The sequence below is a fragment of the Amblyomma mixtum genome, chromosome 10, assembly GCF_055824585.1.
Source record: "Amblyomma mixtum isolate Tamu chromosome 10, ASM5582458v1, whole genome shotgun sequence".
NCBI classification, from domain to species: domain Eukaryota; kingdom Metazoa; phylum Arthropoda; class Arachnida; order Ixodida; family Ixodidae; genus Amblyomma; species Amblyomma mixtum.
In genome coordinates this window covers 17,696,703-17,714,874 of record NC_143021.1, presented here as the reverse complement: position 1 = coordinate 17,714,874, position 18,172 = coordinate 17,696,703, and the positions used below count along the sequence as shown (strand labels likewise).

Sequence of the window (18,172 nt, the reverse complement as noted above, 5' to 3'; positions counted from 1 at the left end):
CGTCTGATAGGAAACTATTGGCTGCTTATGTAAATTCCGAAAGAATAGCGCATACTAAACGACGTCCCAATGCACGTTCTCAGGCTGAGGTGTCCAAGGTTACGCTCTCAGCACTTAAAGAATCCCTGAGAACCACGGCAATTATTTTTCAACAGTGAAGTTTTGGAAGAGATGGCTTTCACCAATGATTCAACAAGGCCAGATTGGTACATAAAATTCCTCGCATAAAAGTGCGGCTGTCCATGGTCATATTTTACCCCAATTGAAAGAATTCAGATGGAACGTCGATTTGGTGCTTACGGTCTGATATTTAATATGCGATATTGAATATGTGCGTGAATTCTTTTGGTCACATCTGTTGAGATAAAGGTAAAAGAACATAAATGAAATCAACATATTGTAGGTTGACAGCAACATGATGTACGCGGCCTCGATCGTGATGCTAAATAAAGAATCGCATTACTGCCCTCATCTGGACAGTATTTTATCGCAATTACTCATCCTCTCATTCTGAGGAAAGAAATGGGCCTCACGTTAAAGGGTCATAAGGAGAGTTGTTCGTGCCCAGCGCAATACTGCTTTGAGTTGACACTTTTCTAAATTTTCGGTGTACTCAAGTAAAGACGGTGCATATATATTGATAGCTCATATGAGCTATCACTTTGGAATTTTAGGCACAGTGTAGCGGATTTGGGGTAGAGGATCAAGATTTCCGCTTCAGTATATTGGAGTAGCTTTTTACACTTGCAGTCAAGTGTATTATCAGGCATCGTAAAGGTAGTCCGCCCAGAAATTAGACAAAGTAGTGGAAAGTGTTCTAATGAATACAAGAGCCTGTGGTAGCCTTCGAGCGAGGCCCAAAATTACAAAAATTCTATTACAGGAAACGTAATTAGAAAAATGGAGAGCTCGTTTTACCCGCAGCATGGCAATCTAGCACGTTATGGAAAATTTGAAATACAAAGTAGCCGGTACAAAAAACTAGATCATGCCCAGATAGAATAATTGGGGTTACAGTCAAATCTACTCGAGAGATACATTGCAAATGGTAGGAAAATTTATAATGCCGATTAATTTTTGATGCCACAATAAAGTGCACATCCTAAACGTAATCACCAAAAAATTAGCCATGCCAAAGCCATTTACCCCCACACGGCGTCGATCGCTGCATGCTTATCTCCAACTCGCTGAGCAAATTTCAGCAGTCCAGTAATTTTCACTTATGTAAGCTGTGGTGGACGTTTTAAGGGCGAGAAAGAAAGCACCACGCCTGCTAATTTCGTAGAAAAATTCCGTGTAAGAGCAATATTATTGGAAAAGTTGTTCACAAAAGAACAGTTAACATTCATCCACCCTCAATCAAGGTGACCTTCAAATTGAACCGATGTTCTAGATTTGGACTTGCATGCTTACTCATTCCAGATGCTTTTCAACAGCGGTAGTGGTATGTCAAGCTTAGATCAAGTGGGCGACATTATAGCATGCATCATCCCAGTTCCTTGTTTCCCATGTAAGGCCATTCTTACCAGCATATGCCATGGATGTCTCGATTAGATGAGTAGTTGGAGTGACCTCTGATGTCCCTCGCTTTAGAGGCTTATCGATCATCTCGATGATATGTTTACATCATTTCCATTCTTCGAATTTTGATGGAGGCGAAATTCAAGAGGACTGTTTACTGTGCGATGTCAGTGCGCGTTAAAGAACCCCAGGTGGACGAAACTTCCGGAGCCCTTCACTACGGCGTCTCTCATAGCCTGAGTCGCTTTGGGACGGTAAACCACAATAAACAAAAGCAAACCATTCTTCTAATTCCCAGTTGAGATAGTTGCGAATTTTAACCTATATACCCTTTTCTTCTTCGTCGTTCTTGCAACGAAATAGTTTGCCAGGATTCTATTTCCTTCTCTGAATACAACCCGCTTCTTGTGTGCACAGCGCAATGATTTTGAGGTGAGCAAACTAGGAAGCTCATGTCGCAAAAGTACTGTGCCCGCTCCTTGATGCGGGAGCAATCAATATCAAGAAACACCCCCAGACAAGCAACCTAGGAGTAAGATAGGCCGCCTAGGTAGCACACAAGTATGGCGCATAAATGTTGGCCACATGACGGTGACCGCGCCGCCCACTGTACACGGTTAAATTCATGACACATCGCAGGAGGCTGCTCGGAAAGGGCAACCTGGGTCACAAAGGCATACCTTCGGCAGCGCCTGCCACCGCAGGTCAGTGGCGCACGGATTAACCGCTGCACCATAGCGCCAGGAGTTGTACGAGGACATCCAGAGCTTATGAAAGTAAAGCAGAGATTGACTAAACCCATTAAACATCAGCATCATACACTTAAGGTGTAGCGTAAGTGCGCTCTGAAAATTTGTAAGAATAATAATAATCTCTTAACCATACCAATTTTCGGCCTTCCCACATGATCGTCTTATATATACTTGACAGGAATCACCGTCTGCATAAGCAGCATTATTTGGCCGCCGTCCTATTATATGTCGTCGTGAATGGCGAAAAATTTGGCCGGTCGAGTTATTGGCCTAGTTATCGCACCGAAAATTTGGCCTAGTTATCGCACCGAGTAGTGCAAACTGAGCGGCTCCTGAAAAAGGTACCCACATTCTAACTCTAGTTTCAAAGGACTGCATTTTTTGCGTGAGCATACTATTTACTTATGTCGCGTTGAAGTATTTACGCCATGAGTAGTAAATATCAGGTGAAATTTTGTCTTTTCTTTATCTAACACTAAGCCAACTTGCACGTATATTTAGCTGTAAACATGTGCTAAAGCAACCATGACATATCAGAGTTGTTAAGAGCAGCTCGAAGCCAATGGCAGGAAGCATGCTCAAAAGAGTGCTGCCGTTGTCTGTGGAAGCCTAGGTTGGCTACCGGCTGACGAAATGCGCCAGCTGTGTACAGCTCCCATTTTAGGGAGCTGGAGGGCAGGGCACAGGTGTCTCTTGAGACGTGCAGTGGCCGCGTATGAAATATGATGGCCTAGCATTTAACTGCTACGTCACTCGGATATCCGTCTGATAGGAAACTATTGGCTTCGTATGCAAATTACGACAGAATTGCGCATAATAAACGACGTCCCAATGCACGTTCTCAGACTGAGGCGTATAAGGTTACGCTTTCAGCAATTAGAGAATCCCTGAGAACCACGGCAATTGTTTTTCAACAGTGAAGTTTTGGAAGAGATGCCTTCCTCGGAATTTTTAAACAAGGCAAGATAAAATTCCTCGCATAAAAGTGCGGCTCTCCATAGACATATTTTACCCCAATTGAAAAAGGTGACATGGAACGTCGATTTGGTGCGTACTGTCTGATAATTAATGTGCGATACTGAATATATTCGTGAATTTTTGTCTCAAATTTGTTAAGATAAAGGTAATAGAATATAAATGAAGTCAACATATTGTAGGTGGGCAGCAACATGATGCACGTGGCCTCGATCATGATGCTAAATAAAGAATCGCCTTGCTGAACTCATCTCGAGAGTATTTTATCGCAATTACCGGTACTCTCATCCTGAGGAAATAAATGAGCTGCACGGAAAAGGGTCACGTGGGGAGTTATTCGTGCCCAGCGCAAAACTGCTTTGAGAGGGCGATTTTCTTAATTTTCGGTGTACTCAAGTAAAATCGATACATATGATCTATCACTTTGGCATTTAAGGCCCAGTGTAGCAGATGTGGGGTAGAAGATCAAGAATTCCGCTTCAGTATACCCCAGTAACTTTTTCCAGTTGCAATATATCGTAACATCAGGCATCGCAAACTTAGTTCGCTCTCAAATTAGACAAAGCAGTGGAAGTGTTCTAATGAATACAAGAGCTTGATAACAGCTTGACTTTGGTAGTCATCGAGCGACGGCCAAACTCACAAAAATTCCATTACAGGAAATGTCATTGGGAAAATGGAGAGGTTGTTAAACCGGAACATGCGAATCTACCAGGATATGGAACATTTGAAACACAAAGAAGCCACTGCACAAAAACTAGTCCTTGCCCAGATAGAATAATCGGGGTTACAGTCGAATCTACTTGAGAGGTACATTGCAAATGGTAGGAAAATTTATGATGCCGATTAATTTTTGATGCCATAAAAGAAGTGCACATCCTAAACGTAATCAACAAAATATTAACCATGCCAAAGTCAATTAACTCCACACGGCGCCGATCACTGCACGCTTATCTCCAGGTCGCTGAGGAAATTACAGCATTCCAATAATTTCGGCCTTGTCTAAGCGGTGGCGGACATTTTAAGGTCGATAACGAAAGCACCACCGCCTTCTGTCTTATAGACAAATTGCATATGAGGGCAATAGTATTGGAGAGAGCAGTTCACAAATGAGCACTTAACTTTCATCCACCCTCACTCAAGGTGACCTTACATTTAACCGATGTTCTAGATTTGGACTTCCATGCTTACTCATTCCAGATGCTTTTCAACAGCGGTAGTGGTATGCCGCGCTTAGATCAGGTGGCCGACATTATAGCATGCATCATCCCAGTTCATTCTTCCCGATCTAAGCCCACTCTTACCAGGATATGCCATGGATGCCTTGATTAGATTATTAGTTCGAGTGGCCTCTGATGTCCCTCGCTTTAGCGGCTAATCGATCATCTCGATGATATGTTTACATCATTTCCATTCTTCGAATTTTGATGGAGGCGAAATTCAAGAGGCTTGTTTACTGCCCTTGTCGCTTGGTCCATCTGAATAGCTTGCCTCTTAGCACCTGTCGTTGATCTTCTGCATCTTGGCAAGAACCGACCGAAAACAGGCAACACACGACACGAGCAAGTGCCCTCTGCGACCCGCCAAAATGCGAGACTTCAATGCCACAAAAACTCTGCTAGCTATAGTTCTGTCCCCTTTCTGCACCCTCTTCAACAAGAGGCACATGTGGGATACCAGAACTCTAAAGTAACAACTCAAACAAGTGTCAAATACACGTAACACACTGAATGAAATGTATGCAAAATAAATTTGGTCCCTTGAGATCACTTGGTTCAGAAAACGCTCAGCTGAGGCCGCAAATGAGGACATCAATTTTGCCCCGATCTACGAGCGAACTTGACAGCTGTTCGCAAAGTGACAAAATGTTAAGTCACAAGGAGGTCGAAGGCAGCCTTGCTCAGAACGCACGGCTTAGTGCGTCTACGTCAGCGTTTAACTCGCTTCTAACGGACGTCAGACAATACTCACTACCGTGCAAACTAATGTCCCTGCCTCTTTCGCTGTAGCTGCGGTTTCCTCTCTCTCCATACTTGTCGTTCCAGTTTCTACGGAAAGAAGACCAGAACGAGTTATTTTCCCTCACTGACAACTTGTCCCTTTCGTTACGCTTCTCACGCCAGTCGCGGCGTTCAATTCCGAGTGCGCAACGCCTCCGATGGGACCATTCTTTCCTTTTATGCGAAGCATACTACTTTAGCTACCACTTCAGCCCTTCACCATGGTTATGCGCCTCCAAATCACGTGATACATGACGTCACACCACGTGACACGATGACGTCACGATAGTGGAGAAACGGGGGCCCACCCAATACCTCCTAGAAAGACTTGAGGCCTGCGCGCTGCGCGAGTGACGTCACATCCTGTAGGCGGATGGCCGCGTCGCTCGCGCAACGCAGGACGTTTTCCGCGCGCCGCTTCCCGCACAAGCCGGTTTTTCTCCCGCGGACAGGCTGCTGTGCCGTCCCGCAAAGCGATGGGTCCGGGCGCTATTTTTCCCGTGCCGCTGACCAGAACAGCCAATGGGGTCCGACCGTTAGTCGCTCTCTATCAACCGCTGTATTAAGCGCGAGTGCGACCGCTTTACAAGCGTACAAAAAGATAGGCGTGCGCTCATTTATAAAGAAAGGAAGAGTCTGCTGTGAAATAACTAGGGGCCTGGTCAGCTGCAGTGCACTTTTTAGAGAAGTAAGATTGACAAACTACTCTAGGTGAGTGAATAACTGATACAAAACGCGAGGAGAATTCTGCAGTGCAGTTGTTTCGCTTCGCTGGCTTCGGCTTTAGCGGCGTGCGTCACGTGAATTCGGGATGATGGAGGCAACAGCAACTCGATCGTCACCTTCACGCAAACTGTGTAATGGTGCCTATTGCAGCTTTCTACAATTACTGCTCCCATGGGGATGTTTATTGTTTGCTGAAAATTCAAGAATGAGGCAAAATTTAGTCGTCAACCAAAAGACAAATTTCGGTTTATTGGTCATGGGCATGCAAAGGCGCTATAAATAAATATAAGAGAACATAATATACATACAGTAAACAGAACTAATGAAGCATCAAGGTAACAAAATTGAACTGGCAGGTAGTAATCACAGATTTTTAAAACAAACATACCCTTTAAATATGAAAACATAAATTCTACTCATGGTCACAATTAAGACTTAGACCATGTCACATCAATTTTGGTCACATACAGTAGAACAGGTCACTGCAACAAACATCAAGGAAACGAAGGCAGTCACGGTTTGCAGTCCAAAATAACACAAAACTATTAGCAACATACGGTTAAGCACAAAACATATGTGATGAAAAACAATTGCAATCGACTCGAATGAGAAACTTGGTTACTTCACATAATATGGCACTGCGAGAACAAATCGAAGCAATAAGCACTCCACATACAAACAAGCACATGCACAGTGAAATACAAACAACATACTAACTATCAATGTATTAAACTGCAAATATAAAATTATCCAAAAACCGCAACAAGCACAACAAATTGCAAACACAAAGGTGCAGAAAGACATGAAACAACCTAGCTTTTCGAAAAGACAGTTAGTTTCCTTTTTTTTTTTTGATTCTGCATCATGAGATGACGCCGAGAGAAGGTCGTTTTTTCTTTTACACATGTTGTTTAGAAGAATGTTTGCTGCTGAATGCAGCAAAAAATGTAGGAGTCACTTTGGCGACTAAAGTGGTGCAAGGCGAAAGCCTGAGTACAGCATTCTGCCACGAATGTGGTTGTGAATGATGATTCAAGTGCTACCAGCGAATGACGCGTCCATTGGCTGTCTGCGTGTGTTACTGATGTGTGGTTAACATGTTAAGCTTCGCCTGTAAGCACTCGTGGAACGCGACAGCGTCTTGCAACGCTGCCAGGGAGTCCACAGAACGCCATCGCCAATTCGGCTGTACGCCTTGCTGGACGGTAAATTTATTTTTTGAGGAAAGGAAATGTATCTCTCTCGCATATCTGGGTGGACACCTGCACCTCGCCGTAAGGGAAAGGGGGAAGATGGGAGTGAACGAAGACGCCGTATTAGCTAGACGCGCCTTTGATCATTCCAAACCATTCAGCTGGCATTACGGAGTGGCTAGCGTGCTCGTATCGCACTCCGGAGACCCTGGTTCGATTCCCCAACTCGACCAATTTGGTTTGGTTTGGTTTATGGGGTTTAACGTCCCAAAGCGACTAAGGCTATGAGAGACGCCGTAGTGAAGGGCTCCGGAAATTTCGACCACCTGGGGTTCTTTAACATGCACTGACGTCGCACAGTACACGGGCCTCGAATTTCTCCTCCAAAGAAATTCAACCGCCGCGGCCGGGATCGAACCCGCGTCTTTCGGGACAGCAGCCGAGCACCATAGCCACTGAGCCACCGCGGCGGCTGACCAATTTCGTTCTCGGTTTTATTGATTTATGCGGTCTAACTAGAAAGGTTAATTAGGCTATTTCATATTTATATCATTGTATTTCGATCCATCGTGTTCTGTCATTCACCTGTCAAATGTCGGAACTGTCTAGGATGTTCGACACAACGTATATCAAACGAGCAACGTCGAACTGAGTGGGGAAGTGCGTGGTGGTGGAGCGAACGCGGCTTCGTACTTAATGCCTCATCGTACTCATCTGTTTTTTCAGCAGCGTCTCCTTCCGCGGACGCTGTTGTCGCTGCGACGCGCGTCTTTATTTTCTTTTCCTCTGTCTTCTGACCTCTTCATTCTCCTCTATCTTAATTAGGCTAATTTATTAATTAAGCAATTAACTAAACTCAGTCCTACTTAGTTGGAGCATCACTATAAGATCCCTTTGATTGGTTGCATGGTTACTAGCCAAAGTACAATTGGCCCCATTTGAATTTCGCGCACTGTGACGTCACGAGCATTTCGACCAATTGAAAAGCGTGACATTTTCTGTCGACAACTCCTGCTTACAACGATGAGGCATTAAAGGCTTCCGCCTTAATAGGTCCATGACTTGTTCAGGTCTGTGGCCATTTAGGCATGTGTCAAAGTCTTCACATTCTGGTAAAACCTCTGTTGTTAAGCATATCAGAGCCGTTCGCTGGTCTTCTAACTTGAAGAACTTAAGGCAGTGTTCTTTAGACAGAAGTTGTTCTATCACTGCATGCGCATACATCACAGCATTTACAACAACTGGTGCTGGAAAACAAAGGCCACCTCTATTAAGGGCGTCGATGAGGCTATTTTCTTCATGGGATTCCTCCATGTTCCTTGCCACTACAAGGTTTCTTTTGCATTCTTCACATTTCAGTGCCTTACAAGCAGCATGAGCGCAATACCCAGCTACATATGTAATCACTGGGATTTTTGAAGACAAAGCATCTAGGTCAGAATCTGTGACTTCAATGCTGAAGGCTTTATCAAAGTTCTGCTTTTGTCGTGTCCTCGGTTGAGGGAGCCTGAGTTCTTCAGTTGGTAGAACTGGCAGCGAATTTTGCAAACGAAGTTTTGCCTCGCACTCGTACACCTGTCGAATAGAAACATGGAACTGGCCGCCCGCAAGTTGTCTGTATTGACCGAACTTCGCCTCAAGTGGGTCGGTCTGAACCTTTCCTAGAAGCACGTAGTGCATCTTAAGCTCCTCAAGGCAGTAGCGAGAGAATTCCATAAGCCCACAGGACGTAAGACGCAAGGCACTAATCGTTTCACGAGTGAAAACGCCATTGTCAAAACGTAGTGCAATCCATATGTCTAACCAGTCCGCGAACTTCTCAAGAAATTGGATTCTTTCGTCATTTTCCATTCCTTTCACTGGCTCTTGAAAAGGGTCACGTTTTTGGAAGCCCTTCGAAGGTGTTTTGACATTGACCACTGACCACCAGCGAACGATAATGTTGATAAAGTTCGCAGTTTCTGCTGCTCTGTCAATTTCATTGGCATGTACCAGAAGCCCTTCTGCAGTAAATTGATTGAATACTTGCAGTGCGATCTTGACATTTTGCCGCTCTAACTTTGACGGATTCAGAGCTTTAGAGGTTAACTGGTGCCCATACTTCAGCAAACACCCTTCTTCCAGTTTGTGTAATCTTCGCAGAGCTTCAAACGAAGCCCACATGATGTGACCACTGTCAATTGTATAACTAGTGATCTCAAACTTCGGGTAATAGAAATTGGTGCCGTGATTTTTTTGGTTTATCCAGTTATTTCGCACACATTTCAAGAGGTGGACTGTGTCAATAATGTAAAACAGGGGTCTCGTAGGGTCACAGGGATGAGGATACACAAACTGCAGCTTTGGAGGACTACAGAAGATCGACATTGTCTTTCTATTAATAGCATTGTTGTCAGTAACAACACATACTACTTTGTATCCGTGCGACTCTAAACCAGTCACCACTTTTTGGGTGATGCTATGCAACATAGCAGCATCAATGGTTTTAACAGGAAGGATGTGAGCGACTTCTTTGAAAGACGAAGCCAAACTTTGTACCATAAAAACATGGGCCGTCGTGGCAGCGTCAGACGAGTTAAAGGCAGTTCCGCAAACATTGCCACCTTTATAATCGAAGAATGGTTTCAAGTGAATTTCATCAATCATCAAAGTCACTATGCGCTCGTAAGGCTGGAGACACTTCACACGCTTCTTCATGTAAGACAAAAAATTTTCACCTTCCTCTACTTGCGGCGACAGCTCACATGACGCACAAAGCTTTCTGATAGTTGCAGGGTGAGGAAGTGCAATAACACCTGCGTGTCGCAGGAATTTGTAAGCGTGTGGCGATATTGTAAAGAGCAGACTAGCAATAACCATCAAATGTGGTGAATACCTGGGCATTTTCGTAGTGATTATTTCCAGCTGTTCTTTCAGCGCTTTAAGGACACTTCGAGTTTCCACTGGTAGCTGCTGTTTCAAAACATGGAGGAGGGTTTCGATAGCTTTTACCACATCCTCAGAAATAATACACTGTGTTTCAAAACTTGACAAATTCTCTAGAATTTCTACGATGCATCTGATATCCGAAACTTTACTGGGGACAGGACAGTTATTTACTTTTGTAAGTTTGACCTTCTGATGGCACACAGTTATGTCCATACTGTCACTGATCACAACAGAAGCTTCAATGCTTGGCATGGTGCCTCCGGTTATCAACAGGAACATTACACTTGTTGAGGTATGCACTACTGACCACTTCTCTGGCAAAGAGGTTCCCTGCATACATGCCTTTAGCTCCGTTATTGTCTGGAACTGATATCTGCCAGCTTCCGTCGTATATGACGACAATGAGTCCGCCAATGCCTTTGCAAGGTGGGAGGACTCCAGTCGCTGCCGTCGATCGTGTGGCTCCTCTCTTGTTTTGGAACATTGTGGTGTGGACAGGTACGATGGGCAGTCCTTGAATATTGAAGGCACAGCGCTAGGGTCCAGTCGTGGCACCGGCAAAGTGGTCTCGATAACCTTTCCAGTCCTTGGGTTATGATAGACTGTTTTTTTTTTAATAAAGCTCTCATGGAAGTGCAGCGCACAGACCTGCAAAAACGAAAACAGGGGACTGTACCACAAAAAGATATCACAGTATCTCCGAAAGGACATTAATTATGTATACGTGCTCAAGGTATTTTTGGTATTGGCAGATTCTTTCCTGATGCAAGCACAGGCTGAACGAACACTTTTCGCAGAAAACACATGGTATGATGCGTCTGTCGAAATTCCTGCCGACGCGTCTGTCGACACTCCTGCCGACGCGTCTGTCGACACTTCTGCCGACGCGTCTGTCGAAATTCCTGCCGACGCGCCTGTCGACACTCCTGCCGATGCGTCTGCCGACGCGTCTGTCGAAATTCCTGCCGACGCGTCTGTCGACACTCCTGCCGACGCGTCTGTCGACACTTCTGCCGACGCGTCTGTCGAAATTCCTGCCGACGCGTCTGTCGACACTCCTGCCGACGCGTCTGTCGACACTTCTGCCGACGCGTCTGTCGAAATTCCTGCCGGCGCGTCTGTCGAAATTCCTGCCGACGCGTCTGTCGAAATTCCTGCAGACGCGTCTGTCGACATTTCTGCCGACGCGTCTGTCGCAATTCCTGCCGACGCGTCTGTCGAAATTCCTGCCGATGCGTCTGTCGATACTCCTGCCGATGCGTCTGTCGACACTCCTGCAGACGCGCAACTAACGATAGTATGAGGTATTAAAGGCTTTCGCCTTAATATGAACACGAAAGAATTCTAGGCCTAACGCTCAATATGCTCGCACTGACAATGAACTTTGCGCAGCGTAAAAGCGGGCATGAAGGTACACAACAAGCTAATTAAAGCAGTTCTTACCCTTGAAGAAGCTGTAACTTGGTAGTCCTTGCGTGGTATTGCACGCAGCCACTTGTGCCGCTGGGCATCGTCCTTCGGAAATGAGAAGACTTGAATTTTCGAGTCTTCGTCGTAGTTTCCCCGGCATTTCGGCACACAGCACTTGTAAGGCATGCTGATAGCCGCACTTCACTCCTTGACAACCACCACGCGCGCCGATCATGCGCAGGAACGCGCACCCAGTGCCGAAACACAGAACAACACCAGAACGATGCACGCAACGGCAGGCTTCCTGCCGCTGGTCCGCGCGCCGACTGCGGGGTTCGTCGGTTCGTTTCGTGCGCGCGCGCCTCCCGACCCTCGAAGAGGCGATCGCCTACCGAAAATGACGTTGCTCACGTGACATTTGGGAGCGCGCAGGCCTCAAGTCTTTCTAGGAGGTATTGGCCCACCTCGCGCCGTCGCTGTGGTTGTGCGCCTCCAAATTACGCGACACGATGATGTTTCGCATTCTCCAGGCTTAACCAAGCTAAGCCTCAGCCATTTTTTCGTGACGGCAAGTGCGACCTTTCACGAATCTTCAATTTCACGCGCACCCGCCGTTTTCGCTAGATACGAGGTCCGCATCTACCCGGCCTTTTGATTTTCCGCCTATTAAATGGCGGCTTCTCAGCTCGCGGCTGTCCAACGCGATAACTATGCTTGGCGAAGCGCTTCGACGCTTCCTTCTGGCCAGTTAACTTATCTTTGGCACTACGGCCCCGTACAATCTTTCGCTTCATGAGCCACACATGCGTTTTCACTGCGCGCGCGTGCCGTGTTCTGTGGGACCGTGGTTTCTCCCGTGACCGCAGTGGAAAATGATAGCCTGCAGGACAGCCTGTGCCCTCGAACATTTTTTAGCTCCGATTCTAACGATAGTTTCTGGGTTGACAAAGTGACGGGCTTTGCTGCAGACATTTTGCCGGAGGCGCTGCTGCCTCCGATGGCGGCAACGCGTTTCTGCGCGCGTGCCCTTTCTCTCTTTTCGAAGGCACCACTCTTTCTTATGCCTGCCTTTCATCTTTCGGCGGCAACTCTCTTTCTTGTGCGTGGCTTTCCTCTCATTTCGGCAGCACCACTGTTCCTCCTGTTTGTCTACCACCTTGTGTGTGAAAGTTCACTTTCCCTAACTGGCGGTTCCTTTCCTCCAGGTTGCAGCTTTCTATTTTGAGCTTTCCTTTAATTTTCTCTTCTGGAAGCGCATGCTGCTTCTGTCGCCTAGGTTGCTTCTCTCTCATAATCTCACTCTAATTCTCGGCCGATTCACGTGCGCTACCTGGCTCACGTCTATCTATGGCGCCTGCACTTAATTCCTCAATTCACTGCTCTTCTTCCTGAGCGTCCCTTAGTGGACATCCGTCCTCATCTTTCTCTGATACAATGACGCCTAGAACCTCCACGTCGTCTGGAAGGTTCTGAAGTCCACTGCCGTCCCGCACCTTAGCTACTTCAGGCGCAGACGAACTAGCGTTCTCTCTCGACATGAGTGCTGGCACGCAGCTCTCGCCACGCTCCTGACGCGTTCCAGCCGAATGCAGATGACGGTCTGCCTTGCAATCAGATACGGCGTTTCCGCTACTGCGGCTGCTTTTCGGAGTCTGACTAAGCTCACAGCGCTGCGAACGCTCGAGACTCGTTTTTCATCGATCGCCGTAACACTAGCGTCCAACTTAGCGTCCGCAAACTCTATATGCATCCGAATCCGTTGACCGAAAGTGTTACGTTCCTGCTTTTCTGCCGAACGCAATGCACAACACAGTGTTTCATCGCGTTTGACTTCGCTAGAACTGGCACTGGCCTGCGTTTCTGCCGAACGCGATGCACAATGCAGTGTGTCATCCTCTTTGACTTTGCTAGAACTGGCACTGGCCTGCGTTTCTGCCGAACGCGATGCACAACACAGAGCGTCATCCTGTTTGACTTCGCTAGAACTGGCACTGGCGTTTTTATTAATGTCCAGCCGAACATCCTCTCTGCCATTCCCTGCAACTGCTCCTGCTTTTGAAACGCCAGGAGATCGAATTTCCTTCAACTCCGCCTCAATCACAATAGGCGAGACCTCTGTAACCGCATCGTCCGACACTGTGGCTACCTTATCCGAGGATAGAAAGGTTTCCTCAGTTCGCGAATGCGGGGAATCTACCACTGTTAAAGCAGCAGTTACATCTGCCACGTACGGACTACCTTCCTCTGCGCCGCACTGGCAGGGCTGCTCCACAGCTACGCACTCCACCTCTGTGTCACAATCGTCCGAACCTTCCGCATTTTCCAGCCATTCTAAAATGTCGGCTTTTAGCTGGTAAGGAAAATCGTAAAACGATTTGGTACTATTTTCCTCTCGCTGGTACCTTTGGCGAAGGTCCGCCGGTGACACGTCATATCTCATCAGTAAACAACCTTTCAGCCCATCGTAGTCTGCCAAGCCGCCATCCAACAAGCGCTTGATAACTTCATACGCTTCGCTGGAAAGAAGGCCTACCAACTCCTGTGCCCAACTATTCCACTCAACGCGCTTTCTCTCGCAGACGCGCTCAAACTCCGCCAGATACTTCGCCATATCTTCGCCGATCACGAAGGGCCGTGGCCTGTCTCTCGGCGGCCGGCCGTTGGACTCATGCAGAACGGACAGTGCTTCAATTCTCTCGCAACTTATCCGATGCGCTTCAAGCTCTAGGTCCATAAGTTTCCTGACGCGAGCACGCCGTTTTATCTCAGGCTGCTTCCGTTTTGCTGCGTCTTCGCGCTCACGGCGTTCTTTGATCTCATCCCAGGCCTCGTTGGATTCCTCAGCCGTTACTTCCTGTGCCCGCATGATCTCAAGGATCGCCTGTTTTCGTTTCGTGGGGCCCAAATCAATGCCCAACTCTTCGCAAATTTCGATGAGTTCCTTCACTCTAAGGTCCTCCATCACACACAATGGCCTCTTGCTGTTCGCGCTTTATTTGAATTCTCTTGCCGTTCAATACTATAGCCCTACAAGAATAAAACGCGCAAGCAATTCTTTACAAGAAAGCCTTGTTAACTACCTGTGCACTAGCTTTCGTTTCAAAGCGCTCCGACTGGGCTCGAAACAGCAAAGCTCTCTGAAGTGCAACACACAAAGCCCTACTTTAGACTACAATCACGTGTGCTAGAGCAGTCTGGCGAATTGAGGGGAAAACATCAGGCATTCACCGCGCCGAGGTAGCTGACGCCGGTCGATCCCGCAGCTGCCATCCACTGTTACGACTTGGTGCGTCTCAGTCTGCTGCCTCTGTTGAGCACACCTGAGCGAAGAACGGTCGATGCGACGGTTAGTGAACTGAAGTTTATGCACAATATTCACAAGGTTTTTTGCAAGATATGTACAAGGGCCATGAGCACAACGGGCTTGGACGAGGCCCTGCGGAGAGCATCTCTCTGGCACGATGGCGTGTCTGCTGCCCGTCTGCTACCACGTCTCAGTGCGGCTCTCCTCTTATAACCGCCGGTGACCGTTGCGTTCCTCTGCACCTGGGGTTCCTCTGCTCCGATAAGGTCACGCCACAGGCCACCGCTCAGATTGGCTTGATCCGACGCTAGTGAGGAGGAGGAGGAGGAGGAGGAGGAAGGGTCAGCCGGCCAGCCAGGATGACGCCGTGCCTTGGCGGCGAGTCCGTGCCTGCTTTGCGCGACGGCGGGCGCACAGCTCTGGTTCCCCGACAGGCCAGTGGAATGAGGGTTAAGGCACAACAACATCCTAAACGTAATCAACAACAAATTAACCATGCCAAAGTCATTTAACTCCACACGGCGCCGATCACTGCACGCTTATCTCCAGGTCACTGAGGATATTACAGCATTCCAATAATTTCCTCCTTATCTATGCGGTGGCAGACATTTTAAGGGCGAGAAAGAAAGCACCACACCTGCTGTCTTATAGAAAAATTGCATATGAGGGCAATAGTATTTGAGAGAGCAGTTCACAAATGAGCAATTAACTTTCATCCGACCTCACTCAAGGTGACCTTACATTGAACCGATGTTCTAGATTTGGAGTTCCATGCTTACTCATTCTAGATTCTTTTCAAAAGCGGAAGTGGTATGCCGCGCTTAGATCAAGTGGCCGACAATATAGCATGCATCATCCTAGTTCATTCTTTCCCATCTAAGCCCACTCTTACTAGTATATGCCATGGATGCGTTGATTAGATTAGTAGTTCGAGTGGCCTCTGATGTCCCTCGCTTTACAGGTTAATCGATCATCTCGATGATATATTTACATCATTTCCATTCTTCGAATTTTGATGGAGGCGAAATTCAAGAGGCTTGTTTACTGTGCGATGTGAGGGCGTGTTAAAGAACCCCAGGTGGTCGAAACTTCCGGAGCCCTTCACTACGGCGTCGATAATAGCCTGAGTCGCTTTGGTACGGTAAACCGCAATAAACAAAACCAAACCATTCTTCTCATTGCCAGTTCAGATAGGTGCGACGTTTAACTTATATCTACCCTTTTTCGAACTTTCATACTTTAGCACCTCATGACCTCGTCGTTCTTGTAACGACATAGTTTGCGAGGATTCTATTTCCTTCTGTGAACCCCACCCACTTATTTTGTGCATAGCGCAATGAATTTGAGGTCAACAAATTAGGAAGCTCATGTCGCAAAAGTACTGTGCTAGCTCCTAGGTGCAGAGCAAAAAATATCCACAAACACCCCCAGACAAGCAACCTAAAAGTCAGATAGGCAGCCTTGATCGCACAAAAGTGTGGCGCATAAATGTTAGACACATGACGGTGACCGCGTCGCCCTCTGTACACGGTTAAATTCATGACACTTCGCAGGAGGCTGCTTGGCAAAGGCAACCTGGGTCACAAAGGCATACCTTACGGCAGTGCCTGCCACCGCAGGTCAGTGGCGCACCGATTAACCGCTGCACCATAGCGCCCGGAGTTGTACGAGGACATCCAGAGGTTATGAAAGTGTCTTCTGGGATTGACTAAACCCATTAAACGTCAGCATCATACACTTAAGGTGTAGCGTAAGTGCGCTCTGAAAATTTGTAAAAATAATAATAATATCTTAACCATACCAATCTTCGGTCTTCCGATATGATCGTCTTATATATACTTGACAGGAATCACCGTCTGCATAAGCAGCATTATTTGGCCGCCGTCCTAATACATGTCGTCGCACACTGAGCCAAGTTATCGCACCGAGTAGTGCAAACTGAGGGGCTCCTGAAAAAGGTACCCACATTCTAAGACTAGTTTCAAAGGACTGCATTTTATGCGCGAGCATTCTATTTACTTATGGCGCGTTGATGTATTTACGCCATGAGTAGTAAATATCAGGCCAAATTTTGTCTTTTCTTTATCTAACACCAAGCCAACTTGCACGTATATTTAGCTGTAAACATATGCTAAAGCAACCATGGCATATCAGAGTTGTTAAGAGCAGCTCGAAGCGAATGGCAGTCAGCATACTCAAAAGAGTTCTGCCGTTGTCTGTGGCAGCCCAGGTTGGCCACCGGCTGACGAAATGCGCCAGCTGTGTACAGCTCCCATATTTAGGGAGCTGGAGGGCAGGGCACAGGTGTCTCTTGAGACGTGCAGTGGCCGCGTATGAAATCTGATGGCTTAGCATTCAACTGCTACGTCACTCGGATATCCGTCTGATAGGAAACTATTGGCTTCGTATGTAAATTCCGAAAGAATTACGCATAATAAACGACGTCCCGATGCACGTTCTCAGGCTGAGGTGTGTAAGGTTACGCTTTCAGCAATTAGAGAATCCCTGAGAACCACGGCAATTATTTTTCAACAGTGAAGTTTTGGAGGAGATGCCTTCCTCGCAATTTTTCAACAAGGCAAGATTGGAAAATAAAATTCCTCGCATGAAAGTGCGGCTCTCCATGGTCATATTTTACCCCAATTGAAAAAGGTGACATGGATCGTCGATTTGGTGTGTACTGTCTGATAATTAATGTGTCATACTTAAAATATTCGTGAAGTTTTTGTCTCAAATTTGTTAACATAAAGGTAACAGAATATAAATGTAATCAAAATATTGTAGGTGGGCACCAACATGATGCACGCGGCCTCCATCATGATGCTAAATAAACAATCGCCTTGCTGAACTCAACACGAGAGTATTTTATCGCAATTACCGATACTCTCATTCTGAGGAAATAAATGGGCTGCACGGAAAAGGGTCACGTGGGGAGTTATTCGTGCCCAGCGCAAAACTGCTTTGAGAGGGCGATTTTCTTAATTTTCGGTGTACTCAAGTAATATCGATACATATGAGCTATCACTTTGGCATTTAAGGCACAGTGTAGCACATTTGGGGTAGAAGATCAAGATTTTCGCTTCAGTATGCGGCAGTAGCTTTTTCCAGTTGCAATATATCGTAACATCAGGCATCGCAAACGTAGTTCGCTCTGAAATTAGACAAAGCAGTGGAAGTGTTCTAATGAATACAAGAGCTTGATAAGAGCTTGCCTTTGTAGTCATCGAGCGACGGCCAAAATCACAAAAATTCCATTACAGAAAATGTAATTGGGAAAATAGAGAGGTTGTTTAAACCGGAACATGCGAATCTACCAGGATATGGAAAATTTGAAATAGAAAGAAGCCACTGCACAAAAACTTG

The 18,172-nt window shown here is 46.6% G+C and overlaps 1 long non-coding RNA gene across 1 annotated transcript; it reads right to left on the bottom strand.

Annotated features, from left to right (window-relative positions):
* Positions 1–9,734: 9,734 nt before the first annotated feature.
* On the bottom strand, positions 9,735–12,263 carry LOC149325246 (uncharacterized). The gene is made up of 2 exons (XR_016286445.1): positions 11,539–12,263; positions 9,735–10,743 (listed from the first exon to the last, which is right to left on the bottom strand). It is a non-coding gene; the product is annotated as an uncharacterized LOC149325246 (long non-coding RNA).
* Between the last annotated feature and the right edge of the window lie 5,909 nt (positions 12,264–18,172).